The following is a 27,577-nucleotide window of genomic DNA, read 5'->3' as shown; positions in this document are numbered from 1 at the left end:
AAGGCGCAAGACTCAAGGGGCGTAGTTTCTTTCGTTCACAACGTGAATCTGTGTATTCTGGTCCTCGTATGAGGGCGGGGGTTCGAATCCCACTTCTGATACGATATGTTTTAAGAAAATAACTGGAAGAGATGTAATTGAAAACGTCCTAACTAGATAAAACCATGTCAGGATGGCCGAGTGGTCTAATGCGCCAGACTCGAAAGGCTTAGTTTCATTCCTTCCCGATGTGGATCTGTGTATTTTGGTCCTCGAATGAGGGCGTGGATTCAAATCCCAATTCTGACACGATATGTTTTATAAATATAACTGGAAAAGATGTAATTTATAAAACGTCCAAAGAAAACGAATCAATGTCAGGGTGGCCGAGCGGTCTAAGGCGCCAGACTCAAGGGACCTAGTTTGTTTCGTTCTCAACGTGACTCAGTGTATTCTGGTCCTCGTAATAGGGCGTGGGTTCGAATCCCACTTCTGACACGATATGTTTTATGAAATTAACTGGAAGAGATGTAATTTATAAAACGTCCAAATTAGAAGTGACCACGTGAGGATGGCGGAGCGGTCTAAGGCGCGAGACTCAAGGGGCGTAGTTTCTTTCGTTCTCAACGTGAATCAGTGTATTCTGCTCCTCGTATGAGGGCGTGGGTTCGAATCCCACTTCTGACACGATATGTTTTATGAAATTTACTGGAAGAGATGTAATTTATAAAACATCCCAATTGAATGAATCCAAGTCAGGGTGGCCGAGCGGTCTAAGGCGCTTCACTCAAGGGGCTTAGTTTCTTTCGTTCACGACGTGAATCTGTGTATTCTGGTCCTCGTATGAGGGCGTGGGTTCGAATCCCACTTCTGGCACGATATCTTTTATGAAATTAACTGGAAGAGATGTAATTTATAAAACATCCCAATTGAATGAATCCGAGTCAGGGTGGCCGAGCGGTCTAAGGCGCTACACTCAAGGGGCTTAGTTTCTTTCGTTCACGACGTGAATCTGTGTATTCTGTTCCTCGTATGAGGGCGTGGGTTCGAATCCCACTTCTGACACGATATGTTTTATGAAATTAACTGGAAGAGATGTAATTTATAAAACATCCCAATTGAATGAATCCGAGTCAGGGTGGCCGAGCGGTCTAAGGCGCTACACTCAAGGGGCTTAGTTTCTTTCGTTCACGAAGTGAATCTGTGTATTCTGGTCCTCGTATGAGGGCGTGGGTTCGAATCCCACTTCTGACACGATATGTTTTATGAAATTAACTGGAAGAGATGTAATTTATAAAACGTCCAAATTAGAAGTGACCACGCCAGGATGGCGGAGCGGTCTAAGGCGCAAGACTCAAGGGGCGTAGTTTCTTTCGTTCTCAACGTGAATCAGTGTATTCTGGTCCTCGTATGAGGGCGTGGGTTCGAATCCCACTTCTGACACGATATATATTAAAAAAATTAACTGGAAGAGATGTAATTTATAAAACATCCCAATTGAATGAATCCAAGTCAGGGTGGCCGAGCGGTCTAAGGCGCCAGACTCAAGGGACCTAGTTTCTTTCGCTCTCAACGTGAATCTGTGTATTCTGGTCCTCGTATGAGGGCGTGGGTTCGAATCCCACTTCTGACACGATATGTTTTATGAAATTAACTGGAAGAGATGTAATTTATAAAACATCCCAATTGAATGAATCCAAGTCAGGGTGGCCGAGCGGTCTAAGGCGCTACACTCAAGGGGCTTAGTTTCTTTCGTTCACGACGTGAATCTGTGTATTCTGGTCCTCGTATGAGGGCGTGGGTTCGAATCCCACTTCTGACACGATATATTTTATGAAATTAACTGGAAGAGATGTAATTTATAAAACGTCCAAATTAGAAGTGACCACGTCAGGATGGCGGAGCGGTCTAAGGCGCCAGACTCAAGGGGCTCAGTTTCCTTCGTTCACAACGTGAATCTGTGTATTCTGGTCCTCGTATGAGGGCGTGGGTTTGAATCCCACTTCTGAAACGGTATGTTTTATGAAATTAACTGGAAGAGATGTAATTTATAAAACGTCCAAATTAGAAGTGACCACGCCAGGATGGCGGAGCGGTCTAAGGCGCAAGACTCAAGGGGCGTAGTTTCTTTCGTTCACAACGTGAATCTGTGTATTCTGGTCCTCGTATGAGGGCGGGGGTTCGAATCCCACTTCTGATACGATATGTTTTAAGAAAATAACTGGAAGAGATGTAATTGAAAACGTCCTAACTAGATAAAACCATGTCAGGATGGCCGAGTGGTCTAATGCGCCAGACTCGAAAGGCTTAGTTTCATTCCTTCCCGATGTGGATCTGTGTATTTTGGTCCTCGAATGAGGGCATGGATTCAAATCCCAATTCTGACACGATATGTTTTATAAATATAACTGGAAAAGATGTAATTTATAAAACGTCCAAAGAAAACGAATCAATGTCAGGGTGGCCGAGCGGTCTAAGGCGCCAGACTCAAGGGACCTAGTTTGTTTCGTTCTCAACGTGACTCAGTGTATTCTGGTCCTCGTAATAGGGCGTGGGTTCGAATCCCACTTCTGACACGATATGTTTTATGAAATTAACTGGAAGAGATGTAATTTATAAAACGTCCAAATTAGAAGTGACCACGTGAGGATGGCGGAGCGGTCTAAGGCGCGAGACTCAAGGGGCGTAGTTTCTTTCGTTCTCAACGTGAATCAGTGTATTCTGCTCCTCGTATGAGGGCGTGGGTTCGAATCCCACTTCTGACACGATATGTTTTATGAAATTTACTGGAAGAGATGTAATTTATAAAACATCCCAATTGAATGAATCCAAGTCAGGGTGGCCGAGCGGTCTAAGGCGCTTCACTCAAGGGGCTTAGTTTCTTTCGTTCACGACGTGAATCTGTGTATTCTGGTCCTCGTATGAGGGCGTGGGTTCGAATCCCACTTCTGGCACGATATCTTTTATGAAATTAACTGGAAGAGATGTAATTTATAAAACATCCCAATTGAATGAATCCGAGTCAGGGTGGCCGAGCGGTCTAAGGCGCTACACTCAAGGGGCTTAGTTTCTTTCGTTCACGACGTGAATCTGTGTATTCTGTTCCTCGTATGAGGGCGTGGGTTCGAATCCCACTTCTGACACGATATGTTTTATGAAATTAACTGGAAGAGATGTAATTTATAAAACATCCCAATTGAATGAATCCGAGTCAGGGTGGCCGAGCGGTCTAAGGCGCTACACTCAAGGGGCTTAGTTTCTTTCGTTCACGAAGTGAATCTGTGTATTCTGGTCCTCGTATGAGGGCGTGGGTTCGAATCCCACTTCTGACACGATATGTTTTATGAAATTAACTGGAAGAGATGTAATTTATAAAACGTCCAAATTAGAAGTGACCACGCCAGGATGGCGGAGCGGTCTAAGGCGCAAGACTCAAGGGGCGTAGTTTCTTTCGTTCTCAACGTGAATCAGTGTATTCTGGTCCTCGTATGAGGGCGTGGGTTCGAATCCCACTTCTGACACGATATATATTAAAAAAATTAACTGGAAGAGATTTAATTTATAAAACATCCCAATTGAATGAATCCAAGTCAGGGTGGCCGAGCGGTCTAAGGCGCCAGACTCAAGGGACCTAGTTTCTTTCGCTCTCAACGTGAATCTGTGTATTCTGGTCCTCGTATGAGGGCGTGGGTTCGAATCCCACTTCTGACACGATATGTTTTATGAAATTAACTGGAAGAGATGTAATTTATAAAACATCCCAATTGAATGAATCCAAGTCAGGGTGGCCGAGCGGTCTAAGGCGCTACACTCAAGGGGCTTAGTTTCTTTCGTTCACGACGTGAATCTGTGTATTCTGGTCCTCGTATGAGGGCGTGGGTTCGAATCCCACTTCTGACACGATATATTTTATGAAATTAACTGGAAGAGATGTAATTTATAAATAGTCCAAATTAGAAGTGACCACGTCAGGATGGCGGAGCGGTCTAAGGCGCCAGACTCAAGGGGCTCAGTTTCCTTCGTTCACAACGTGAATCTGTGTATTCTGGTCCTCGTATGAGGGCGTGGGTTTGAATCCCACTTCTGAAACGGTATGTTTTATGAAATTAACTGGAAGAGATGTAATTTATAAAACGTCCAAATTAGAAGTGACCACGCCAGGATGGCGGAGCGGTCTAAGGCGCAAGACTCAAGGGGCGTAGTTTCTTTCGTTCACAACGTGAATCTGTGTATTCTGGTCCTCGTATGAGGGCGGGGGTTCGAATCCCACTTCTGACACGATATGTTTTATGAAGTTAACTGGAAGAGATGTAATTTATAAAACGTCCAAATTAGAAGTGACCACGCCAGGATGGCGGAGCGGTCTAAGGCGCAAGACTCAAGGGGCGTAGTTTCTTTCGTTCTCAACGTGAATCAGTGTATTCTGGTCCTCGTATGAGGGCGTGGGTTCGAATCCCACTTCTGACACGATATGTTTTATGAAATTAACTGGAAGAGATGTAATTTATAAAACGTCCTTATTTGAATGAATCCAAGTCAGGATGGCGGAGCGGTCTAAGGCGCCAGACTCAAGGGACCTAGTTTCTTTCGCTCTCAACGTGAATCAGTGTATTCTGGTCCTCGTATGAGGGCGTGGGTTCGAATCCCACTTCTGACACGATATGTTTTATGAAATTAACTGGAAGAGATGTAATTTATAAAACATCCCAATTGAGTGAATCCAAGTCAGGGTGGCCGAGCGGTCTAAGGCGCTACACTCAAGGGGCTTAGTTTCTTTCGTTCACGACGTGAATCTGTGTATTCTGGTCCTCGTATGAGGGCGTGGGTTCGAATCCCACTTCTGACACGATATGTTTTATGAAATTAACTGGAAGAGATGTAATTTATAAAACGTCCAAATTAGAAGTGACCACGTCAGGATGGCGGAGCGGTCTAAGGCGCCAGACTCAAGGGGCTCAGTTTCCTTCGTTCACAACGTGAATCTGTGTATTCTGGTCCTCGTATGAGGGCATGGGTTTGAATCCCACTTCTGACACGATATGTTTTATGAAATTAACTGGAAGAGATGTAATTTATAAAACGTCCAAATTAGAAGTGACCACGCCAGGATGGCGGAGCGGTCTAAGGCGCAAGACGCAAGGGGCGTAGTTTCTTTCGTTCACAACGTGAATCTGTGTATTCTGGTCCTCGTATGAGGGCGTGGGTTCGAATCCCACTTCTGACACGATATGTTTTATGAAGATAACTGGAAGAGATGTAATTTATAAAACGTCCAAATTAGAAGTGACCACGCCAGGATGGCGGAGCGGTCTAAGGCGCAAGTCTCAAGGGGCTCAGTTTCCTTCGTTCACAACGTGAATCTGTGTATTCTGGTCCTCGTATGAGGGCGTGGGTTCGAATCCCACTTCTGATACGATATGTTTTAAGAAAATAACTGGAAGAGATGTAATTGAAAACGTCCTAACTAGATAAAACCATGTCAGGATGGCCGAGTGGTCTAATGCGCCAGACTCGAAAGGCTTAGTTTCATTCCTTCCCGATGTGGATTTGTGTATTTTGGCCCTCGAATGAGGGCGTGGATTCAAATCCCAATTCTGACACGATATGTTTTATAAATATAACTGGAAAAGATGTAATTTATAAAACGTTCAAAGAAAACGAATCAATGTCAGGATGGCCGAGCGGTCTAAGGCGCCAGACTCAAGGGACCTAGTGTCTTTCGTTCTCAACGTGAATCAGTGTATTCTGGTCCTCGTAATAGGGCGTGGGTTCGAATCCCAGTTCTGACACGATAAGTTTTATGAAATTAACTGGAAGAGATGTAATTTATAAAACGTCCTTATTTGAATGAATCCAAGTCAGGATGGCGGAGCGGTCTAAGGCGCCAGACTCAAGGGACCTAGTTTCTTTCGCTCTCAACGTGAGTCTGTGTATTCTGGTCCTCGTATGAGGGCGTGGGTTCGAATCCCACTTCTGACACGATATGTTTTATGAAATTAACTGGAAGAGATGTAATTTATAAAACATCCCAATTGAATGAATCCAAGTCAGGGTGGCCGAGCGGTCTAAGGCGCTACACTCAAGGGGCTTAGTTTCTTTCGTTCACGACGTGAATCTGTGTATTCTGGTCCTCGTATGAGGGCGTGGGTTCGAATCCCACTTCTGACACGATATGTTTTATGAAATTAACTGGAAGAGATGTAATTTATAAAACGTCCAAATTAGAAGTGACCACGTCAGGATGGCGGAGCGGTCTAAGGCGCCAGACTCAAGGGGCTCAGTTTCCTTCGTTCACAACGTGAATCTGTGTATTCTGGTCCTCGTATGAGGGCATGGGTTTGAATCCCACTTCTGACACGATATGTTTTATGAAATTAACTGGAAGAGATGTAATTTATAAAACGTCCAAATTAGAAGTGACCACGCCAGGATGGCGGAGCGGTCTAAGGCGCAAGACGCAAGGGGCGTAGTTTCTTTCGTTCACAACGTGAATCTGTGTATTCTGGTCCTCGTATGAGGGCGTGGGTTCGAATCCCACTTCTGACACGATATGTTTTATGAAGATAACTGGAAGAGATGTAATTTATAAAACGTCCAAATTAGAAGTGACCACGCCAGGATGGCGGAGCGGTCTAAGGCGCAAGTCTCAAGGGGCTCAGTTTCCTTCGTTCACAACGTGAATCTGTGTATTCTGGTCCTCGTATGAGGGCGTGGGTTCGAATCCCACTTCTGATACGATATGTTTTAAGAAAATAACTGGAAGAGATGTAATTGAAAACGTCCTAACTAGATAAAACCATGTCAGGATGGCCGAGTGGTCTAATGCGCCAGACTCGAAAGGCTTAGTTTCATTCCTTCCCGATGTGGATTTGTGTATTTTGGCCCTCGAATGAGGGCGTGGATTCAAATCCCAATTCTGACACGATATGTTTTATAAATATAACTGGAAAAGATGTAATTTATAAAACGTTCAAAGAAAACGAATCAATGTCAGGATGGCCGAGCGGTCTAAGGCGCCAGACTCAAGGGACCTAGTGTCTTTCGTTCTCAACGTGAATCAGTGTATTCTGGTCCTCGTAATAGGGCGTGGGTTCGAATCCCAGTTCTGACACGATAAGTTTTATGAAATTAACTGGAAGAGATGTAATTTATAAAACGTCCTTATTTGAATGAATCCAAGTCAGGATGGCGGAGCGGTCTAAGGCGCCAGACTCAAGGGACCTAGTTTCTTTCGCTCTCAACGTGAGTCTGTGTATTCTGGTCCTCGTATGAGGGCGTGGGTTCGAATCCCACTTCTGACACGATATGTTTTATGAAATTAACTGGAAGAGATGTAATTTATAAAACATCCCAATTGAATGAATCCAAGTCAGGGTGGCCGAGCGGTCTAAGGCGCTACACTCAAGGGGCTTAGTTTCTTTCGTTCACGACGTGAATCTGTGTATTCTGGTCCTCGTATGAGGGCGTGGGTTCGAATCCCACTTCTGACACGATATGTTTTATGAAATTAACTGGAAGAGATGTAATTTATAAAACGTCCAAATTAGAAGTGACTACGTCAGGATGGCGGAGCGGTCTAAGGCGCCAGACTCAAGGGGCTCAGTTTCCTTCGTTCACAACGTGAATCTGTGTATTCTGGTCCTCGTATGAGGGCGTGGGTTTGAATCCCACTTCTGAAACGGTATGTTTTATGAAATTAACTGGAAGAGATGTAATTTATAAAACGTCCAAATTAGAAGTGACCACGCCAGGATGGCGGAGCGGTCTAAGGCGCAAGACTCAAGGGGCGTAGTTTCTTTCGTTCACAACGTGAATCTGTGTATTCTGGTCCTCGTATGAGGGCGGGGGTTCGAATCCCACTTCTGACACGATATGTTTTATGAAGTTAACTGGAAGAGATGTAATTTATAAAACGTCCAAATTAGAAGTGACCACGCCAGGATGGCGGAGCGGTCTAAGGCGCAAGACTCAAGGGGCGTAGTTTCTTTCGTTCTCAACGTGAATCAGTGTATTCTGGTCCTCGTATGAGGGCGTGGGTTCGAATCCCACTTCTGACACGATATGTTTTATGAAATTAACTGGAAGAAATGTAATTTATAAAACATCCCAATTGAATGAATCCAAGTCAGGGTGGCCGAGCGGTCTAAGGCGCCAGACTCAAGGGACCTAGTTTCTTTCGCTCTCAACGTGAATCAGTGTATTCTGGTCCTCGTATGAGGGCGTGGGTTCGAATCCCACTTCTGACACGATATGTTTTATGAAATTAACTGGAAGAGATGTAATTTATAAAACGTCCCAATTGAATGAATCCAAGTCAGGATGACGGAGCGGTCTAAGGCGCCAGACTCAAGGGGCTCAGTTTCCTTCGTTCACAACGTGAATCTGTGTATTCTGGTCCTCGTATGAGGGCGTGGGTTCGAATCCCACTTCTGACACGATATGTTTTATGAAATTAACTGGAAGAGATGTAATTTATAAAACGTCCAAATTAGAAGTGACCACGCCAGGATGGCGGAGCGGTCTAAGGCGCAAGACTCAAGGGGCGTAGTTTCTTTCGTTCTCAACGTTAATCAGTGTATTCTGGTCCTCGTATGAGGGCGTGGGTTCGAATCCCACTTCTGACACGATATGTTTTATGAAGATAACTGGAAGAGATGTAATTTATAAAACGTCCCAATTGAATGAATCCAAGTCAGGATGGCGGAGCGGTCTAAGGCGCCAGACTCAAGGGGCTCAGTTTCCTTCGTTCACAACGTGAATCTGTGTATTCTGGTCCTCGTATGAGGGCGTGGGTTCGAATCCCACTTCTGACACGATATGTTTTATGAAATTAACTGGAAGAGATGTAATTTATAAAACGTCCAAATTAGAAGTGACCACGCCAGGATGGCGGAGCGGTCTAAGGCGCAAGACTCAAGGGGCGTAGTTTCTTTCGTTCACAACGTGAATCTGTGTATTCTGGTCCTCGTATGAGGGCGTGGGTTCGAATCCCACTTCTGACACGATATGTTTTATGAAATTAACTGGAAGAGATGTAATTTATAAAGCGTCCAAATTAGAAGTGACCACGCCAGGATGGCGGAGCGGTCTAAGGCGCAAGACTCAAGGGGCGTAGTTTCTTTCGTTCTCAACGTTAATCAGTGTATTCTGGTCCTCGTATGAGGGCGTGGGTTCGAATCCCACTTCTGACACGATATGTTTTATGAAGATAACTGGAAGAGATGTAATTTATAAAACGTCCAAATTAGAAGTGACCACGCCAGGATGGCGGAGCGGTCTAAGGCGCAAGTCTCAAGGGGCTCAGTTTCCTTCGTTCACAACGTGAATCTGTGTATTCTGGTCCTCGTATGAGGGCGTGGGTTCGAATCCCACTTCTGATACGATATGTTTTAAGAAAATAACTGGAAGAGATGTAATTGAAAACGTCCTAACTAGATAAAGCCATGTCAGGATGGCCGAGTGGTCTAATGCGCCAGACTCGAAAGGCTTAGTTTCATTCCTTCCCGATGTGGATTTGTGTATTTTGGCCCTCGAATGAGGGCGTGGATTCAAATCCCAATTCTGACACGATATGTTTTATAAATATAACTGGAAAAGATGTAATTTATAAAACGTTCAAAGAAAACGAATCAATGTCAGGATGGCCGAGCGGTCTAAGGCGCCAGACTCAAGGGACCTAGTGTCTTTCGTTCACGAAGTGAATCTGTGTATTCTGGTCCTCGTATGAGGGCGTGGGTTCGAATCCCACTTCTGACACGATATGTTTTATGAAATTAACTGGAAGAGATGTAATTTATAAAACATCCCAATTGAATGAATCCAAGTCAGGGTGGCCCAGCGGTCTAAGGCGCCAGACTCAAGGGGCTCAGTTTCCTTCGTTCACAACGTGAATCTGTGTATTCTGGTCCTCGTATGAGGGCGTGGGTTCGAATCCCACTTCTGACAGGATATGTTTTAAGAAATTAACTGGAAGAGATGTAATTAATTAAACTTCCAAATTACAAGAGACCACGTCAGGATGGCCGAGCGGTCTAAGGCGCTAGACTCAAGTGGATTAGTTTCTTTCGTTCACAACGTGAATCTGTGTATTCTGGTCCTCGTATGAGGGCGGGGGTTCGAATCCCACTTCTGACACGATATGTTTTATGAAGTTAACTGGAAGAGATGTAATTTATAAAACGTCCAAATTAGAAGTGACCACGCCAGGATGGCTGAGCGGTCTAAGGCGCAAGACTCAAGGGGCGTAGTTTCTTTCGTTCTCAACGTGAATCAGTGTATTCTGGTCCTCGTATGAGGGCGTGGGTTCGAATCCCACTTCTGACACGATATGTTTTATGAAATTAACTGGAAGAAATGTAATTTATAAAACATCCCAATTGAATGAATCCAAGTCAGGGTGGCCGAGCGGTCTAAGGCGCCAGACTCAAGGGACCTAGTTTCTTTCGCTCTCAACGTGAATCAGTGTATTCTGGTCCTCGTATGAGGGCGTGGGTTCGAATCCCACTTCTGACACGATATGTTTTATGAAATTAACTGGAAGAGATGTAATTTATAAAACGTCCCAATTGAATGAATCCAAGTCAGGATGGCGGAGCGGTCTAAGGCGCCAGACTCAAGGGGCTCAGTTTCCTTCGTTCACAACGTGAATCTGTGTATTCTGGTCCTCGTATGAGGGCGTGGGTTCGAATCCCACTTCTGACACGATATGTTTTATGAAATTAACTGGAAGAGATGTAATTTATAAAACGTCCAAATTAGAAGTGACCACGCCAGGATGGCGGAGCGGTCTAAGGCGCAAGACTCAAGGGGCGTAGTTTCTTTCGTTCACAACGTGAATCTGTGTATTCTGGTCCTCGTATGAGGGCGTGGGTTCGAATCCCACTTCTGACACGATATGTTTTATGAAATTAACTGGAAGAGATGTAATTTATAAAGCGTCCAAATTAGAAGTGACCACGCCAGGATGGCGGAGCGGTCTAAGGCGCAAGACTCAAGGGGCGTAGTTTCTTTCGTTCTCAACGTTAATCAGTGTATTCTGGTCCTCGTATGAGGGCGTGGGTTCGAATCCCACTTCTGACACGATATGTTTTATGAAGATAACTGGAAGAGATGTAATTTATAAAACGTCCAAATTAGAAGTGACCACGCCAGGATGGCGGAGCGGTCTAAGGCGCAAGTCTCAAGGGGCTCAGTTTCCTTCGTTCACAACGTGAATCTGTGTATTCTGGTCCTCGTATGAGGGCGTGGGTTCGAATCCCACTTCTGATACGATATGTTTTAAGAAAATAACTGGAAGAGATGTAATTGAAAACGTCCTAACTAGATAAAGCCATGTCAGGATGGCCGAGTGGTCTAATGCGCCAGACTCGAAAGGCTTAGTTTCATTCCTTCCCGATGTGGATTTGTGTATTTTGGCCCTCGAATGAGGGCGTGGATTCAAATCCCAATTCTGACACGATATGTTTTATAAATATAACTGGAAAAGATGTAATTTATAAAACGTTCAAAGAAAACGAATCAATGTCAGGATGGCCGAGCGGTCTAAGGCGCCAGACTCAAGGGACCTAGTGTCTTTCGTTCACGAAGTGAATCTGTGTATTCTGGTCCTCGTATGAGGGCGTGGGTTCGAATCCCACTTCTGACACGATATGTTTTATGAAATTAACTGGAAGAGATGTAATTTATAAAACATCCCAATTGAATGAATCCAAGTCAGGGTGGCCCAGCGGTCTAAGGCGCCAGACTCAAGGGGCTCAGTTTCCTTCGTTCACAACGTGAATCTGTGTATTCTGGTCCTCGTATGAGGGCGTGGGTTCGAATCCCACTTCTGACAGGATATGTTTTAAGAAATTAACTGGAAGAGATGTAATTAATTAAACTTCCAAATTGCAAGAGACCACGTCAGGATGGCCGAGCGGTCTAAGGCGCTAGACTCAAGTGGATTAGTTTCTTTCGTTCACAACGTGAATCTGTGTATTCTGGTCCTCGTATGAGGGCGGGGGTTCGAATCCCACTTCTGACACGATATGTTTTATGAAGTTAACTGGAAGAGATGTAATTTATAAAACGTCCAAATTAGAAGTGACCACGCCAGGATGGCGGAGCGGTCTAAGGCGCAAGACTCAAGGGGCGTAGTTTCTTTCGTTCTCAACGTGAATCAGTGTATTCTGGTCCTCGTATGAGGGCGTGGGTTCGAATCCCACTTCTGACACGATATGTTTTATGAAATTAACTGGAAGAAATGTAATTTATAAAACATCCCAATTGAATGAATCCAAGTCAGGGTGGCCGAGCGGTCTAAGGCGCCAGACTCAAGGGACCTAGTTTCTTTCGCACTCAACGTGAATCAGTGTATTCTGGTCCTCGTATGAGGGCGTGGGTTCGAATCCCACTTCTGACACGATATGTTTTATGAAATTAACTGGAAGAGATGTAATTTATAAAACGTCCCAATTGAATGAATCCAAGTCAGGATGGCGGAGCGGTCTAAGGCGCCAGACTCAAGGGGCTCAGTTTCCTTCGTTCACAACGTGAATCTGTGTATTCTGGTCCTCGTATGAGGGCGTGGGTTCGAATCCCACTTCTGACACGATATGTTTTATGAAATTAACTGGAAGAGATGTAATTTATAAAACGTCCAAATTAGAAGTGACCACGCCAGGATGGCGGAGCGGTCTAAGGCGCAAGACTCAAGGGGCGTAGTTTCTTTCGTTCACAACGTGAATCTGTGTATTCTGGTCCTCGTATGAGGGCGTGGGTTCGAATCCCACTTCTGACACGATATGTTTTATGAAATTAACTGGAAGAGATGTAATTTATAAAGCGTCCAAATTAGAAGTGACCACGCCAGGATGGCGGAGCGGTCTAAGGCGCAAGACTCAAGGGGCGTAGTTTCTTTCGTTCTCAACGTTAATCAGTGTATTCTGGTCCTCGTATGAGGGCGTGGGTTCGAATCCCACTTCTGACACGATATGTTTTATGAAGATAACTGGAAGAGATGTAATTTATAAAACGTCCCAATTGAATGAATCCAAGTCAGGATGGCGGAGCGGTCTAAGGCGCCAGACTCAAGGGGCTCAGTTTCCTTCGTTCACAACGTGAATCTGTGTATTCTGGTCCTCGTATGAGGGCGTGGGTTCGAATCCCACTTCTGACACGATATGTTTTATGAAATTAACTGGAAGAGATGTAATTTATAAAACGTCCAAATTAGAAGTGACCACGCCAGGATGGCGGAGCGGTCTAAGGCGCAAGACTCAAGGGGCGTAGTTTCTTTCGTTCACAACGTGAATCTGTGTATTCTGGTCCTCGTATGAGGGCGTGGGTTCGAATCCCACTTCTGACACGATATGTTTTATGAAATTAACTGGAAGAGATGTAATTTATAAAGCGTCCAAATTAGAAGTGACCACGCCAGGATGGCGGAGCGGTCTAAGGCGCAAGACTCAAGGGGCGTAGTTTCTTTCGTTCTCAACGTTAATCAGTGTATTCTGGTCCTCGTATGAGGGCGTGGGTTCGAATCCCACTTCTGACACGATATGTTTTATGAAGATAACTGGAAGAGATGTAATTTATAACACGTCCAAATTAGAAGTGACCACGCCAGGATGGCGGAGCGGTCTAAGGCGCAAGTCTCAAGGGGCTCAGTTTCCTTCGTTCACAACGTGAATCTGTGTATTCTGGTCCTCGTATGAGGGCGTGGGTTCGAATCCCACTTCTGATACGATATGTTTTAAGAAAATAACTGGAAGAGATGTAATTGAAAACGTCCTAACTAGATAAAGCCATGTCAGGATGGCCGAGTGGTCTAATGCGCCAGACTCGAAAGGCTTAGTTTCATTCCTTCCCGATGTGGATTTGTGTATTTTGGCCCTCGAATGAGGGCGTGGATTCAAATCCCAATTCTGACACGATATGTTTTATAAATATAACTGGAAAAGATGTAATTTATAAAACGTTCAAAGAAAACGAATCAATGTCAGGATGGCCGAGCGGTCTAAGGCGCCAGACTCAAGGGACCTAGTGTCTTTCGTTCACGAAGTGAATCTGTGTATTCTGGTCCTCGTATGAGGGCGTGGGTTCGAATCCCACTTCTGACACGATATGTTTTATGAAATTAACTGGAAGAGATGTAATTTATAAAGCGTCCAAATTAGAAGTGACCACGCCAGGATGGCGGAGCGGTCTAAGGCGCAAGACTCAAGGGGCGTAGTTTCTTTCGTTCTCAACGTTAATCAGTGTATTCTGGTCCTCGTATGAGGGCGTGGGTTCGAATCCCACTTCTGACACGATATGTTTTATGAAGATAACTGGAAGAGATGTAATTTATAAAACATCCCAATTGAATGAATCCAAGTCAGGGTGGCCCAGCGGTCTAAGGCGCCAGACTCAAGGGGCTCAGTTTCCTTCGTTCACAACGTGAATCTGTGTATTCTGGTCCTCGTATGAGGGCGTGGGTTCGAATCCCACTTCTGACAGGATATGTTTTAAGAAATTAACTGGAAGAGATGTAATTAATTAAACTTCCAAATTACAAGAGACCACGTCAGGATGGCCGAGCGGTCTAAGGCGCTAGACTCAAGTGGATTAGTTTCTTTCGTTCACGACGTGAATCTGTGTATTCTGGTCCTCGTATGAGGGCGTGGGTTCAAATCCCACTTCTGATACGATATGTTTGAAGAAAATAACTGGAAGAGATGTAATTTATAAAACATCCCAATTGAATGAATCCAAGTCAGGGTGGCCGAGCGGTCTAAGGCGCTACACTCAAGGGGCTTAGTTTCTTTCGTTCACGAAGTGAATCTGTGTATTCTGGTCCTCGTATGAGGGCGTGGGTTCGAATCCCACTTCTGACACGATATGTTTTATGAAATTAACTGGAAGAGATGTAATTTATAAAACGTCCAAATTAGAAGTGAACACGCCAGGATGGCGGAGCGGTCTAAGGCGCAAGACTCAAGGGGCGTAGTTTCTTTCGTTCACAACGTGAATCTGTGCATTCTGGTCCTCGTATGAGGGCGTGGGTTCGAATCCCACTTCTGACACGATATGTTTTATGAAATTAACTGGAAGAGATGTAATTTATAAAACGTCCAAATTAGAAGTGACCACGCTAGGATGGCGGAGCGGTCTAAGGCGCAAGTCTCAAGGGGCTCAGTTTCCTTCGTTCACAACGTGAATCTGTGTATTCTGGTCCTCGTATGAGGGCGAGGGTTCGAATCCCACTTCTGATACGATATGTTTTATGAAATTAACTGGAAGAGATGTAATTTATAAAACATCCCAATTGAATGAATCCAAGTCAGGGTGGCCGAGCGGTCTAAGGCGCTACACTCAAGGGGCGTAGTTTCTTTCGTTCACGACGTGAATCTGTGTATTCTGGTCCTCGTATGAGGGCGTGGGTTCGAATCCCACTTCTGACACGATATGTTTTATGAAATTAACTGGAAGAGATGTAATTTATAAAACGTCCAAATTAGAAGTGACCACGCCAGGATGGCGGAGCGGTCTAAGGCGCAAGACTCAAGGGGCGTAGTTTCTTTCGTTCACAACGTGAATCTGTGCATTCTGGTCCTCGTATGAGGGCGTGGGTTCGAATCCCACTTCTGACACGATATGTTTTATGAAATTAACTGGAAGAGATGTAATTTATAAAACATCCCAATTGAATGAATCCAAGTCAGGGTGGCCGAGCGGTCTAAGGCGCTACACTCAAGGGGCGTAGTTTCTTTCGTTCACGACGTGAATCTGTGTATTCTGGTCCTCGTATGAGGGCGTGGGTTCGAATCCCACTTCTGACACGATATGTTTTATGAAATTAACTGGAAGAGATGTAATTTATAAAACGTCCAAATTAGAAGTGACCACGCCAGGATGGCGGAGCGGTCTAAGGCGCAAGACTCAAGGGGCGTAGTTTCTTTCGTTCACGACGTGAATCTGTGCATTCTGGTCCTCGTATGAGGGCGTGGGTTCGAATCCCACTTCTGACACGATATGTTTTATGAAATTAACTGGAAGAGATGTAATTTATAAAACATCCCAATTGAATGAATCCAAGTCAGGATGGCGGAGCGGTCTAAGGCGCTACACTCAAGGGGCGTAGTTTCTTTCGTTCACGACGTGAATCTGTGTATTCTGGTCCTCGTATGAGGGCGTGGGTTCGAATCCCACTTCTGATACGATATGTTTTAAGAAAATAACTGGAAGGGATGTAATTGAAAACGTCCTAACTAGATAAAGCCATGTCAGGATGGCCGAGTGGTCTAATGCGCCAGACTCGAAAGGCTTAGTTTCATTCCTTCCCGATGTGGATTTGTGTATTTTGGCCCTCGAATGAGGGCGTGGATTCAAATCCCAATTCTGACACGATATGTTTTATAAATATAACTGGAAAAGATGTAATTTATAAAACGTTCAAAGAAAACGAATCAATGTCAGGATGGCCGAGCGGTCTAAGGCGCCAGACTCAAGGGACCTAGTGTCTTTCGTTCACGAAGTGAATCTGTGTATTCTGGTCCTCGTATGAGGGCGTGGGTTCGAATCCCACTTCTGACACGATATGTTTTATGAAATTAACTGGAAGAGATGTAATTTATAAAACATCCCAATTGAATGAATCCAAGTCAGGGTGGCCCAGCGGTCTAAGGCGCCAGACTCAAGGGGCTCAGTTTCCTTCGTTCACAACGTGAATCTGTGTATTCTGGTCCTCGTATGAGGGCGTGGGTTCGAATCCCACTTCTGACAGGATATGTTTTAAGAAATTAACTGGAAGAGATGTAATTAATTAAACTTCCAAATTACAAGAGACCACGTCAGGATGGCCGAGCGGTCTAAGGCGCTAGACTCAAGTGGATTAGTTTCTTTCGTTCACGACGTGAATCTGTGTATTCTGGTCCTCGTATGAGGGCGTGGGTTCAAATCCCACTTCTGATACGATATGTTTGAAGAAAATAACTGGAAGAGATGTAATTTATAAAACATCCCAATTGAATGAATCCAAGTCAGGGTGGCCGAGCGGTCTAAGGCGCTACACTCAAGGGGCTTAGTTTCTTTCGTTCACGAAGTGAATCTGTGTATTCTGGTCCTCGTATGAGGGCGTGGGTTCGAATCCCACTTCTGACACGATATGTTTTATGAAATTAACTGGAAGAGATGTAATTTATAAAACGTCCAAATTAGAAGTGAACACGCCAGAATGGCGGAGCGGTCTAAGGCGCAAGACTCAAGGGGCGTAGTTTCTTTCGTTCACAACGTGAATCTGTGCATTCTGGTCCTCGTATGAGGGCGTGGGTTCGAATCCCACTTCTGACACGATATGTTTTATGAAATTAACTGGAAGAGATGTAATTTATAAAACGTCCAAATTAGAAGTGACCACGCTAGGATGGCGGAGCGGTCTAAGGCGCAAGTCTCAAGGGGCTCAGTTTCCTTCGTTCACAACGTGAATCTGTGTATTCTGGTCCTCGTATGAGGGCGTGGGTTCGAATCCCACTTCTGATACGATATGTTTTATGAAATTAACTGGAAGAGATGTAATTTATAAAACATCCCAATTGAATGAATCCAAGTCAGGGTGGCCGAGCGGTCTAAGGCGCTACACTCAAGGGGCGTAGTTTCTTTCGTTCACGACGTGAATCTGTGTATTCTGGTCCTCGTATGAGGGCGTGGGTTCGAATCCCACTTCTGACACGATATGTTTTATGAAATTAACTGGAAGAGATGTAATTTATAAAACGTCCAAATTAGAAGTGACCACGCCGGAATGGCGGAGCGGTCTAAGGCGCAAGACTCAAGGGGCGTAGTTTCTTTCGTTCACAACGTGAATCTGTGCATTCTGGTCCTCGTATGAGGGCGTGGGTTCGAATCCCACTTCTGACACGATATGTTTTATGAAATTAACTGGAAGAGATGTAATTTATAAAACATCCCAATTGAATGAATCCAAGTCAGGGTGGCCGAGCGGTCTAAGGCGCTACACTCAAGGGGCGTAGTTTCTTTCGTTCACGACGTGAATCTGTGTATTCTGGTCCTCGTATGAGGGCGTGGGTTCGAATCCCACTTCTGACACGATATGTTTTATGAAATTAACTGGAAGAGATGTAATTTATAAAACATCCCAATTGAATGAATCCAAGTCAGGGTGGCCGAGCGGTCTAAGGCGCTACACTCAAGGGGCGTAGTTTCTTTCGTTCACGACATGAATCTGTGTATTCTGGTCCTCGTATGAGGGCGTGGGTTCGAATCCCACTTCTGACACGATATGTTTTATGAAATTAACTGGAAGAGATGTAATTTATAAAACGTCCAAATTAGAAGTGACCACGCCAGGATGGCGGAGCGGTCTAAGGCGCAAGACTCAAGGGGCGTAGTTTCTTTCGTTCACGACGTGAATCTGTGCATTCTGGTCCTCGTATGAGGGCGTGGGTTCGAATCCCACTTCTGACACGATATGTTTTATGAAATTAACTGGAAGAGATGTAATTTATAAAACATCCCAATTGAATGAATCCAAGTCAGGATGGCGGAGCGGTCTAAGGCGCTACACTCAAGGGGCGTAGTTTCTTTCGTTCACGACGTGAATCTGTGTATTCTGGTCCTCGTATGAGGGCGTGGGTTCGAATCCCACTTCTGACACGATATGTTTTATGAAATTAACTGGAAGAGATGTAATTTATAAAACGTCCAAATTAGAAGTGACCACGCTAGGATGGCGGAGCGGTCTAAGGCGCAAGTCTCAAGGGGCTCAGTTTCCTTCGTTCACAACGTGAATCTGTGTATTCTGGTCCTCGTATGAGGGCGTGGGTTCGAATCCCACTTCTGATACGATATGTTTTATGAAATTAACTGGAAGAGATGTAATTTATAAAACATCCCAATTGAATGAATCCAAGTCAGGGTGGCCGAGCGGTCTAAGGCGCTACACTCAAGGGGCGTAGTTTCTTTCGTTCACGACGTGAATCTGTGTATTCTGGTCCTCGTATGAGGGCGTGGGTTCGAATCCCACTTCTGACACGATATGTTTTATGAAATTAACTGGAAGAGATGTAATTTATAAAACGTCCAAATTAGAAGTGACCACGCCAGGATGGCGGAGCGGTCTAAGGCGCAAGACTCAAGGGGCGTAGTTTCTTTCGTTCACAACGTGAATCTGTGCATTCTGGTCCTCGTATGAGGGCGTGGGTTCGAATCCCACTTCTGACACGATATGTTTTATGAAATTAACTGGAAGAGATGTAATTTATAAAACATCCCAATTGAATGAATCCAAGTCAGGGTGGCCGAGCGGTCTAAGGCGCTACACTCAAGGGGCGTAGTTTCTTTCGTTCACGACGTGAATCTGTGTATTCTGGTCCTCGTATGAGGGCGTGGGTTCGAATCCCACTTCTGACACGATATGTTTTATGAAATTAACTGGAAGAGATGTAATTTATAAAACATCCCAATTGAATGAATCCAAGTCAGGGTGGCCGAGCGGTCTAAGGCGCTACACTCAAGGGGCGTAGTTTCTTTCGTTCACGACGTGAATCTGTGTATTCTGGTCCTCGTATGAGGGCGTGGGTTCGAATCCCACTTCTGACACGATATGTTTTATGAAATTAACTGGAAGAGATGTAATTTATAAAACGTCCAAATTAGAAGTGACCACGCCAGGATGGCGGAGCGGTCTAAGGCGCAAGACTCAAGGGGCGTAGTTTCTTTCGTTCACGACGTGAATCTGTGCATTCTGGTCCTCGTATGAGGGCGTGGGTTTGAATCCCACTTCTGACACGATATGTTTTATGAAATTAACTGGAAGAGATGTAATTTATAAAACATCCCAATTGAATGAATCCAAGTCAGGATGGCGGAGCGGTCTAAGGCGCTACACTCAAGGGGCGTAGTTTCTTTCGTTCACGACGTGAATCTGTGTATTCTGGTCCTCGTATGAGGGCGTGGGTTCGAATCCCACTTCTGACACGATATGTTTTATGAAATTAACTGGAAGAGATGTAATTTATAAAACGTCCAAATTAGAAGTGACCACGCCAGGATGGCGGAGCGGTCTAAGGCGCAAGACTCAAGGGGCGTAGTTTCTTTCGTTCACGACGTGAATCTGTGCATTCTGGTCCTCGTATGAGGGCGTGGGTTCGAATCCCACTTCTGACACGATATGTTTTATGAAATTAACTGGAAGAGATGTAATTTATAAAACATCCCAATTCAATGAATCCAAGTCAGGGTGGCCGAGCGGTCTAAGGCGCTACACTCAAGGGGCGTAGTTTCTTTCGTTCACAACGTGAATCTGTGTATTCTGGTCCTCGTATGAGGGCGTGGGTTCGAATCCCACTTCTGACACGATATGTTTTATGAAATTAACTGGAAGAGATGTAATTTATAAAACATCCCAATTGAATGAATCCAAGTCAGGGTGGCCGAGCGGTCTAAGGCGCAAGACTCAAGGGGCGTAGTTTCTTTCGTTCACAACGTGAATCTGTGCATTCTGGTCCTCGTATGAGGGCGTGGGTTCGAATCCCACTTCTGACACGATATGTTTTATGAAATTAACTGGAAGAGATGTAATTTATAAAACGTCCAAATTAGAAGTGACCACGCTAGGATGGCGGAGCGGTCTAAGGCGCAAGTCTCAAGGGGCTCAGTTTCCTTCGTTCACAACGTGAATCTGTGTATTCTGGTCCTCGTATGAGGGCGTGGGTTCGAATCCCACTTCTGATACGATATGTTTTATGAAATTAACTGGAAGAGATGTAATTTATAAAACATCCCAATTGAATGAATCCAAGTCAGGGTGGCCGAGCGGTCTAAGGCGCTACACTCAAGGGGCGTAGTTTCTTTCGTTCACGACGTGAATCTGTGTATTCTGGTCCTCGTATGAGGGCGTGGGTTCGAATCCCACTTCTGACACGATATGTTTTATGAAATTAACTGGAAGAGATGTAATTTATAAAACGTCCAAATTAGAAGTGACCACGCCGGAATGGCGGAGCGGTCTAAGGCGCAAGACTCAAGGGGCGTAGTTTCTTTCGTTCACAACGTGAATCTGTGCATTCTGGTCCTCGTATGAGGGCGTGGGTTCGAATCCCACTTCTGACACGATATGTTTTATGAAATTAACTGGAAGAGATGTAATTTATAAAACATCCCAATTGAATGAATCCAAGTCAGGGTGGCCGAGCGGTCTAAGGCGCTACACTCAAGGGGCGTAGTTTCTTTCGTTCACGACGTGAATCTGTGTATTCTGGTCCTCGTATGAGGGCGTGGGTTCGAATCCCACTTCTGACACGATATGTTTTATGAAATTAACTGGAAGAGATGTAATTTATAAAACATCCCAATTGAATGAATCCAAGTCAGGGTGGCCGAGCGGTCTAAGGCGCTACACTCAAGGGGCGTAGTTTCTTTCGTTCACGACATGAATCTGTGTATTCTGGTCCTCGTATGAGGGCGTGGGTTCGAATCCCACTTCTGACACGATATGTTTTATGAAATTAACTGGAAGAGATGTAATTTATAAAACGTCCAAATTAGAAGTGACCACGCCAGGATGGCGGAGCGGTCTAAGGCGCAAGACTCAAGGGGCGTAGTTTCTTTCGTTCACGACGTGAATCTGTGCATTCTGGTCCTCGTATGAGGGCGTGGGTTCGAATCCCACTTCTGACACGATATGTTTTATGAAATTAACTGGAAGAGATGTAATTTATAAAACATCCCAATTGAATGAATCCAAGTCAGGATGGCGGAGCGGTCTAAGGCGCTACACTCAAGGGGCGTAGTTTCTTTCGTTCACGACGTGAATCTGTGTATTCTGGTCCTCGTATGAGGGCGTGGGTTCGAATCCCACTTCTGACACGATATGTTTTATGAAATTAACTGGAAGAGATGTAATTTATAAAACGTCCAAATTAGAAGTGACCACGCTAGGATGGCGGAGCGGTCTAAGGCGCAAGTCTCAAGGGGCTCAGTTTCCTTCGTTCACAACGTGAATCTGTGTATTCTGGTCCTCGTATGAGGGCGTGGGTTCGAATCCCACTTCTGATACGATATGTTTTATGAAATTAACTGGAAGAGATGTAATTTATAAAACATCCCAATTGAATGAATCCAAGTCAGGGTGGCCGAGCGGTCTAAGGCGCTACACTCAAGGGGCGTAGTTTCTTTCGTTCACGACGTGAATCTGTGTATTCTGGTCCTCGTATGAGGGCGTGGGTTCGAATCCCACTTCTGACACGATATGTTTTATGAAATTAACTGGAAGAGATGTAATTTATAAAACGTCCAAATTAGAAGTGACCACGCCAGGATGGCGGAGCGGTCTAAGGCGCAAGACTCAAGGGGCGTAGTTTCTTTCGTTCACAACGTGAATCTGTGCATTCTGGTCCTCGTATGAGGGCGTGGGTTCGAATCCCACTTCTGACACGATATGTTTTATGAAATTAACTGGAAGAGATGTAATTTATAAAACATCCCAATTGAATGAATCCAAGTCAGGGTGGCCGAGCGGTCTAAGGCGCTACACTCAAGGGGCGTAGTTTCTTTCGTTCACGACGTGAATCTGTGTATTCTGGTCCTCGTATGAGGGCGTGGGTTCGAATCCCACTTCTGACACGATATGTTTTATGAAATTAACTGGAAGAGATGTAATTTATAAAACATCCCAATTGAATGAATCCAAGTCAGGGTGGCCGAGCGGTCTAAGGCGCTACACTCAAGGGGCGTAGTTTCTTTCGTTCACGACGTGAATCTGTGTATTCTGGTCCTCGTATGAGGGCGTGGGTTCGAATCCCACTTCTGACACGATATGTTTTATGAAATTAACTGGAAGAGATGTAATTTATAAAACGTCCAAATTAGAAGTGACCACGCCAGGATGGCGGAGCGGTCTAAGGCGCAAGACTCAAGGGGCGTAGTTTCTTTCGTTCACGACGTGAATCTGTGCATTCTGGTCCTCGTATGAGGGCGTGGGTTTGAATCCCACTTCTGACACGATATGTTTTATGAAATTAACTGGAAGAGATGTAATTTATAAAACATCCCAATTGAATGAATCCAAGTCAGGATGGCGGAGCGGTCTAAGGCGCTACACTCAAGGGGCGTAGTTTCTTTCGTTCACGACGTGAATCTGTGTATTCTGGTCCTCGTATGAGGGCGTGGGTTCGAATCCCACTTCTGACACGATATGTTTTATGAAATTAACTGGAAGAGATGTAATTTATAAAACGTCCAAATTAGAAGTGACCACGCCAGGATGGCGGAGCGGTCTAAGGCGCAAGACTCAAGGGGCGTAGTTTCTTTCGTTCACGACGTGAATCTGTGCATTCTGGTCCTCGTATGAGGGCGTGGGTTCGAATCCCACTTCTGACACGATATGTTTTATGAAATTAACTGGAAGAGATGTAATTTATAAAACATCCCAATTCAATGAATCCAAGTCAGGGTGGCCGAGCGGTCTAAGGCGCTACACTCAAGGGGCGTAGTTTCTTTCGTTCACAACGTGAATCTGTGTATTCTGGTCCTCGTATGAGGGCGTGGGTTCGAATCCCACTTCTGACACGATATGTTTTATGAAATTAACTGGAAGAGATGTAATTTATAAAACATCCCAATTGAATGAATCCAAGTCAGGGTGGCCGAGCGGTCTAAGGCGCTACACTCAAGGGGCTTAGTTTCTTTCGTTCACGAAGAGAATCTGTGTATTCTGGTCCTCGTATGAGGGCGTGGGTTCGAATCCCACTTCTGACACGATATGTTTTATGAAATTAACTGGAAGAGATGTAATTTATAAAACGTCCAAATTAGAAGTGACCACGTCAGGATGGCGGAGCGGTCTAAGGCGCCAGACTCAATGGGCTCAGTTTCCTTCGTTCACAACGTGAATCTGTGTATTCTGGTCCTCGTATGAGGGCGTGGGTTTGAATCCCACTTCTGACGCGATATGTTTTATGAAGTTAACTGGAAGAGATGTAATTTATAAAACGTCCAAATTAGAAGTGACCACGCCAGGATGGCGGAGCGGTCTAAGGCGCAATTCTCAAGGGGCTCAGTTTCCTTCGTTCACAACGTGAATCTGTGTATTCTGGTCCTCGTATGAGGGCGTGGGTTCGAATCCCACTTCTGATACGATATGTTTTAAGAAAATAACTGGAAGAGATGTAATTGAAAACGTCCTAACTAGATAAAACCATGTCAGGATGGCCGAGTGGTCTAATGCGCCAGACTCGAAAGGCTTAGTTTCATTCCTTCCCGATGTGGATCTGTGTATTTTGGTCCTCGAATGAGGGCGTGGATTCAAATCCCAATTCTGACACGATATGTTTTATAAATATAACTGGAAAAGATGTAATTTAAAAAACGTCCAAAGAAAACGAATCAATGTCAGGATGGCCGAGCGGTCTAAGGCGCCAGACTCAAGGGACCTAGTTTCTTTCGTTCTCAACGTGAATCAGTGTATTCTGGTCCTCGTAATAGGGCGTGGGTTCGAATCCCAGTTCTGACACGATATGTTTTATGAAATTAACTGGAAGAGATGTAATTTATAAAACGTCCAAATTAGAAGTGACCACGTCAGGATGGCGGAGCGGTCTAAGGCGCCAGATTCAAGGGGCTCAGTTTCCTTCGTTCACAACGTGAATCTGTTTATTCTGGTCCTCGTATGAGGGCATGGGTTTGAATCCCACTTCTGACACGATATGTTTTATGAAATTAACTGGAAGAGATGTAATTTATAAAACATCCCAAATGAGTGAATCCAAGTCAGGGTGGCCGAGCGGTCTAAGGCGCTACACTCAAGGGGCGTAGTTTCTTTCGTTCACAACGTGAATCTGTGTATTCTGGTCCTCGTATGAGGGCGTGGGTTCGAATCCCACTTCTGACACGATATGTTTTATGAAATTAACTGGAAGAGATGTTATTTATAAAACGTCCAAATTAGACGTGACCACGCCAGGATGGCGGAGCGGTCTAAGGCGCAAGACTCAAGGGGCATAGTTTCTTTCGTTCACAACGTGAATCTGTGCATTCTGGTCCTCGTATGAGGGCGTGGGTTCGAATCCCACTTCTGACACGATATGTTTTATGAAATTAACTGGAAGAGATGTAATTTATAAAACATCCCAATTGAATGAATCCAAGTCAGGGTGGCCGAGCGGTCTAAGGCGCTAAACTCAAGGGGCGTAGTTTCTTTCGTTCACGACGTGAATCTGTGTATTCTGGTCCTCGTATGAGGGCGTGGGTTCGAATCCCACTTCTGACACGATATGTTTTATGAAATTAACTGGAAGAGATGTAATTTATAAAACATCCCAATTGAATGAATCCAAGTCAGGGTGGCCGAGCGGTCTAAGGCGCTACACTCAAGGGGCGTAGTTTCTTTCGTTCACGACGTGAATCTGTGTATTCTGGTCCTCGTATGAGGGCGTGGGTTCGAATCCCACTTCTGACACGATATGTTTTATGAAATTAACTGGAAGAGATGTAATTTATAAAACGTCCAAATTAGAAGTGACCACGCCAGGATGGCGGAGCGGTCTAAGGCGCAAGACTCAAGGGGCGTAGTTTCTTTCGTTCACGACGTGAATCTGTGCATTCTGGTCCTCGTATGAGGGCGTGGGTTCGAATCCCACTTCTGACACGATATGTTTTATGAAATTAACTGGAAGAGATGTAATTTATAAAACATCCCAATTGAATGAATCCAAGTCAGGATGGCGGAGCGGTCTAAGGCGCTACACTCAAGGGGCGTAGTTTCTTTCGTTCACAACGTGAATCTGTGTATTCTGGTCCTCGTATGAGGGCGTGGGTTCGAATCCCACTTCTGACACGGTATGTTTTATGAAATTAACTGGAAGAGATGTAATTTATAAAACATCCCAATTAAATGAATCCAAGTCAGGGTGGCCGAGCGGTCTAAGGCGCTACACTCAAGGGGCGTAGTTTCTTTCGTTCACAACGTGAATCTGTGTATTCTGGTCCTCGTATGAGGGCGTGGGTTCGAATCCCACTTCTGACACGATATGTTTTATGAAATTAACTGGAAGAGATGTAATTTATAAAACATCCCAATTGAATGAATCCAAGTCAGGGTGGCCGAGCGGTCTAAGGCGCTACACTCAAGGGGCTTAGTTTCTTTCGTTCACGAAGAGAATCTGTGTATTCTGGTCCTCGTATGAGGGCGTGGGTTTGAATCCCACTTCTGACGCGATATGTTTTATGAAATTAACTGGAAGAGATGTAATTTATAAAACGTCCAAATTAGAAGTGACCACGCCAGGATGGCGGAGCGGTCTAAGGCGCAAGACTCAAGGGGCGTAGTTTCTTTCGTTCACGACGTGAAACTGTGCATTCTGGTCCTCGTATGAGGGCGTGGGTTCGAATCCCACTTCTGACACGATATGTTTTATGAAATTAACTGGAAGAGATGTAATTTATAAAACATCCCAATTGAATGAATCCAAGTCAGGGTGGCCGAGCGGTCTAAGGCGCTACACTCAAGGGGCGTAGTTTCTTTCGTTCACAACGTGAATCTGTGTATTCTGGTCCTCGTATGAGGGCGTGGGTTCGAATCCCACTTCTGACACGATATGTTTTATGAAATTAACTGGAAGAGATGTAATTTATAAAACATCCCAATTGAATGAATCCAAGTCAGGGTGGCCGAGCGGTCTAAGGCGCTACACTCAAGGGGCTTAGTTTCTTTCGTTCACGAAGAGAATCTGTGTATTCTGGTCCTCGTATGAGGGTGTGGGTTCGAATCCCACTTCTGACACGATATGTTTTATGAAATTAACTGGAAGAGATCTAATTTATAAAACGTCCAAATTAGAAGTGACCACGTCAGGATGGCGGAGCGGTCTAAGGCGCCAGACTCAATGGGCTCAGTTTCCTTCGTTCACAACGTGAATCTGTGTATTCTGGTCCTCGTATGAGGGCGTGGGTTTGAATCCCACTTCTGACGCGATATGTTTTATGAAGTTAACTGGAAGAGATGTAATTTATAAAACGTCAAAATTAGAAGTGACCACGCCAGGATGGCGGAGCGGTCTAAGGCGCAATTCTCAAGGGGCTCAGTTTCCTTCGTTCACAACGTGAATCTGTGTATTCTGGTCCTCGTATGAGGGCGTGGGTTCGAATCCCACTTCTGATACGATATGTTTTAAGAAAATAACTGGAAGAGATGTAATTGAAAACGTCCTAACTAGATAAAACCATGTCAGGATGGCCGAGTGGTCTAATGCGCCAGACTCGAAAGGCTTAGTTTCATTCCTTCCCGATGTGGATCTGTGTATTTTGGTCCTCGAATGAGGGCGTGGATTCAAATCCCAATTCTGACACGATATGTTTTATAAATATAACTGGAAAAGATGTAATTTAAAAAACGTCCAAAGAAAACGAATCAATGTCAGGATGGCCGAGCGGTCTAAGGCGCCAGACTCAAGGGACCGAGTTTCTTTCGTTCTCAACGTGAATCAGTGTATTCTGGTCCTCATAATAGGGCGTGGGTTCGAATCCCAGTTCTGACACGGTATGTTTTATGAAATTAACTGGAAGAGATGTAATTTATAAAACGTCCAAATTAGAAGTGACCACGTCAGGATGGCGGAGCGGT

The 27,577-nt window shown here is 44.8% G+C and overlaps 13 non-coding genes across 13 annotated transcripts; all 13 read left to right on the top strand.

Annotated features, from left to right (window-relative positions):
* The first annotated feature begins 1,490 nt into the window (after nucleotides 1-1,490).
* On the top strand, nucleotides 1,491-1,612 carry TRNAL-CAA (transfer RNA leucine (anticodon CAA)). The gene is made up of 2 exons: nucleotides 1,491-1,528; nucleotides 1,567-1,612. It is a non-coding gene; the product is annotated as a tRNA-Leu (tRNA).
* A 1,956-nt stretch (nucleotides 1,613-3,568) lies between these two features.
* Nucleotides 3,569-3,690, top strand: TRNAL-CAA (transfer RNA leucine (anticodon CAA)). The gene is made up of 2 exons: nucleotides 3,569-3,606; nucleotides 3,645-3,690. It is a non-coding gene; the product is annotated as a tRNA-Leu (tRNA).
* Nucleotides 3,691-8,103: 4,413 nt separating this feature from the next.
* On the top strand, nucleotides 8,104-8,225 carry TRNAL-CAA (transfer RNA leucine (anticodon CAA)). The gene is made up of 2 exons: nucleotides 8,104-8,141; nucleotides 8,180-8,225. It is a non-coding gene; the product is annotated as a tRNA-Leu (tRNA).
* Nucleotides 8,226-9,613: 1,388 nt separating this feature from the next.
* TRNAL-CAA (transfer RNA leucine (anticodon CAA)) lies at nucleotides 9,614-9,735 on the top strand. Its single transcript has 2 exons — nucleotides 9,614-9,651; nucleotides 9,690-9,735. It is a non-coding gene; the product is annotated as a tRNA-Leu (tRNA).
* Nucleotides 9,736-9,802: 67 nt separating this feature from the next.
* TRNAL-CAA (transfer RNA leucine (anticodon CAA)) lies at nucleotides 9,803-9,924 on the top strand. The gene is made up of 2 exons: nucleotides 9,803-9,840; nucleotides 9,879-9,924. It is a non-coding gene; the product is annotated as a tRNA-Leu (tRNA).
* A 445-nt stretch (nucleotides 9,925-10,369) lies between these two features.
* On the top strand, nucleotides 10,370-10,491 carry TRNAL-CAA (transfer RNA leucine (anticodon CAA)). Its single transcript has 2 exons — nucleotides 10,370-10,407; nucleotides 10,446-10,491. It is a non-coding gene; the product is annotated as a tRNA-Leu (tRNA).
* A 1,010-nt stretch (nucleotides 10,492-11,501) lies between these two features.
* TRNAL-CAA (transfer RNA leucine (anticodon CAA)) lies at nucleotides 11,502-11,623 on the top strand. The gene is made up of 2 exons: nucleotides 11,502-11,539; nucleotides 11,578-11,623. It is a non-coding gene; the product is annotated as a tRNA-Leu (tRNA).
* Nucleotides 11,624-11,690: 67 nt separating this feature from the next.
* Nucleotides 11,691-11,812, top strand: TRNAL-CAA (transfer RNA leucine (anticodon CAA)). The gene is made up of 2 exons: nucleotides 11,691-11,728; nucleotides 11,767-11,812. It is a non-coding gene; the product is annotated as a tRNA-Leu (tRNA).
* A 445-nt stretch (nucleotides 11,813-12,257) lies between these two features.
* Nucleotides 12,258-12,379, top strand: TRNAL-CAA (transfer RNA leucine (anticodon CAA)). The gene is made up of 2 exons: nucleotides 12,258-12,295; nucleotides 12,334-12,379. It is a non-coding gene; the product is annotated as a tRNA-Leu (tRNA).
* A 1,577-nt stretch (nucleotides 12,380-13,956) lies between these two features.
* Nucleotides 13,957-14,078, top strand: TRNAL-CAA (transfer RNA leucine (anticodon CAA)). Its single transcript has 2 exons — nucleotides 13,957-13,994; nucleotides 14,033-14,078. It is a non-coding gene; the product is annotated as a tRNA-Leu (tRNA).
* Nucleotides 14,079-14,334: 256 nt separating this feature from the next.
* On the top strand, nucleotides 14,335-14,456 carry TRNAL-CAA (transfer RNA leucine (anticodon CAA)). Its single transcript has 2 exons — nucleotides 14,335-14,372; nucleotides 14,411-14,456. It is a non-coding gene; the product is annotated as a tRNA-Leu (tRNA).
* Nucleotides 14,457-16,411: 1,955 nt separating this feature from the next.
* Nucleotides 16,412-16,533, top strand: TRNAL-CAA (transfer RNA leucine (anticodon CAA)). The gene is made up of 2 exons: nucleotides 16,412-16,449; nucleotides 16,488-16,533. It is a non-coding gene; the product is annotated as a tRNA-Leu (tRNA).
* A 67-nt stretch (nucleotides 16,534-16,600) lies between these two features.
* On the top strand, nucleotides 16,601-16,722 carry TRNAL-CAA (transfer RNA leucine (anticodon CAA)). The gene is made up of 2 exons: nucleotides 16,601-16,638; nucleotides 16,677-16,722. It is a non-coding gene; the product is annotated as a tRNA-Leu (tRNA).
* The last annotated feature ends 10,855 nt before the right edge of the window (nucleotides 16,723-27,577 follow it).

Source organism: Phalangium opilio, unplaced genomic scaffold, assembly GCF_054372755.1.
Source record: "Phalangium opilio isolate 3A_F unplaced genomic scaffold, DU_Popi_V2 ptg000061l_1, whole genome shotgun sequence".
NCBI lineage: Eukaryota > Metazoa > Arthropoda > Arachnida > Opiliones > Phalangiidae > Phalangium > Phalangium opilio.
Note: the sequence above shows the minus strand (reverse complement) of the source record. Positions and strands in the feature narration are given on the sequence as shown.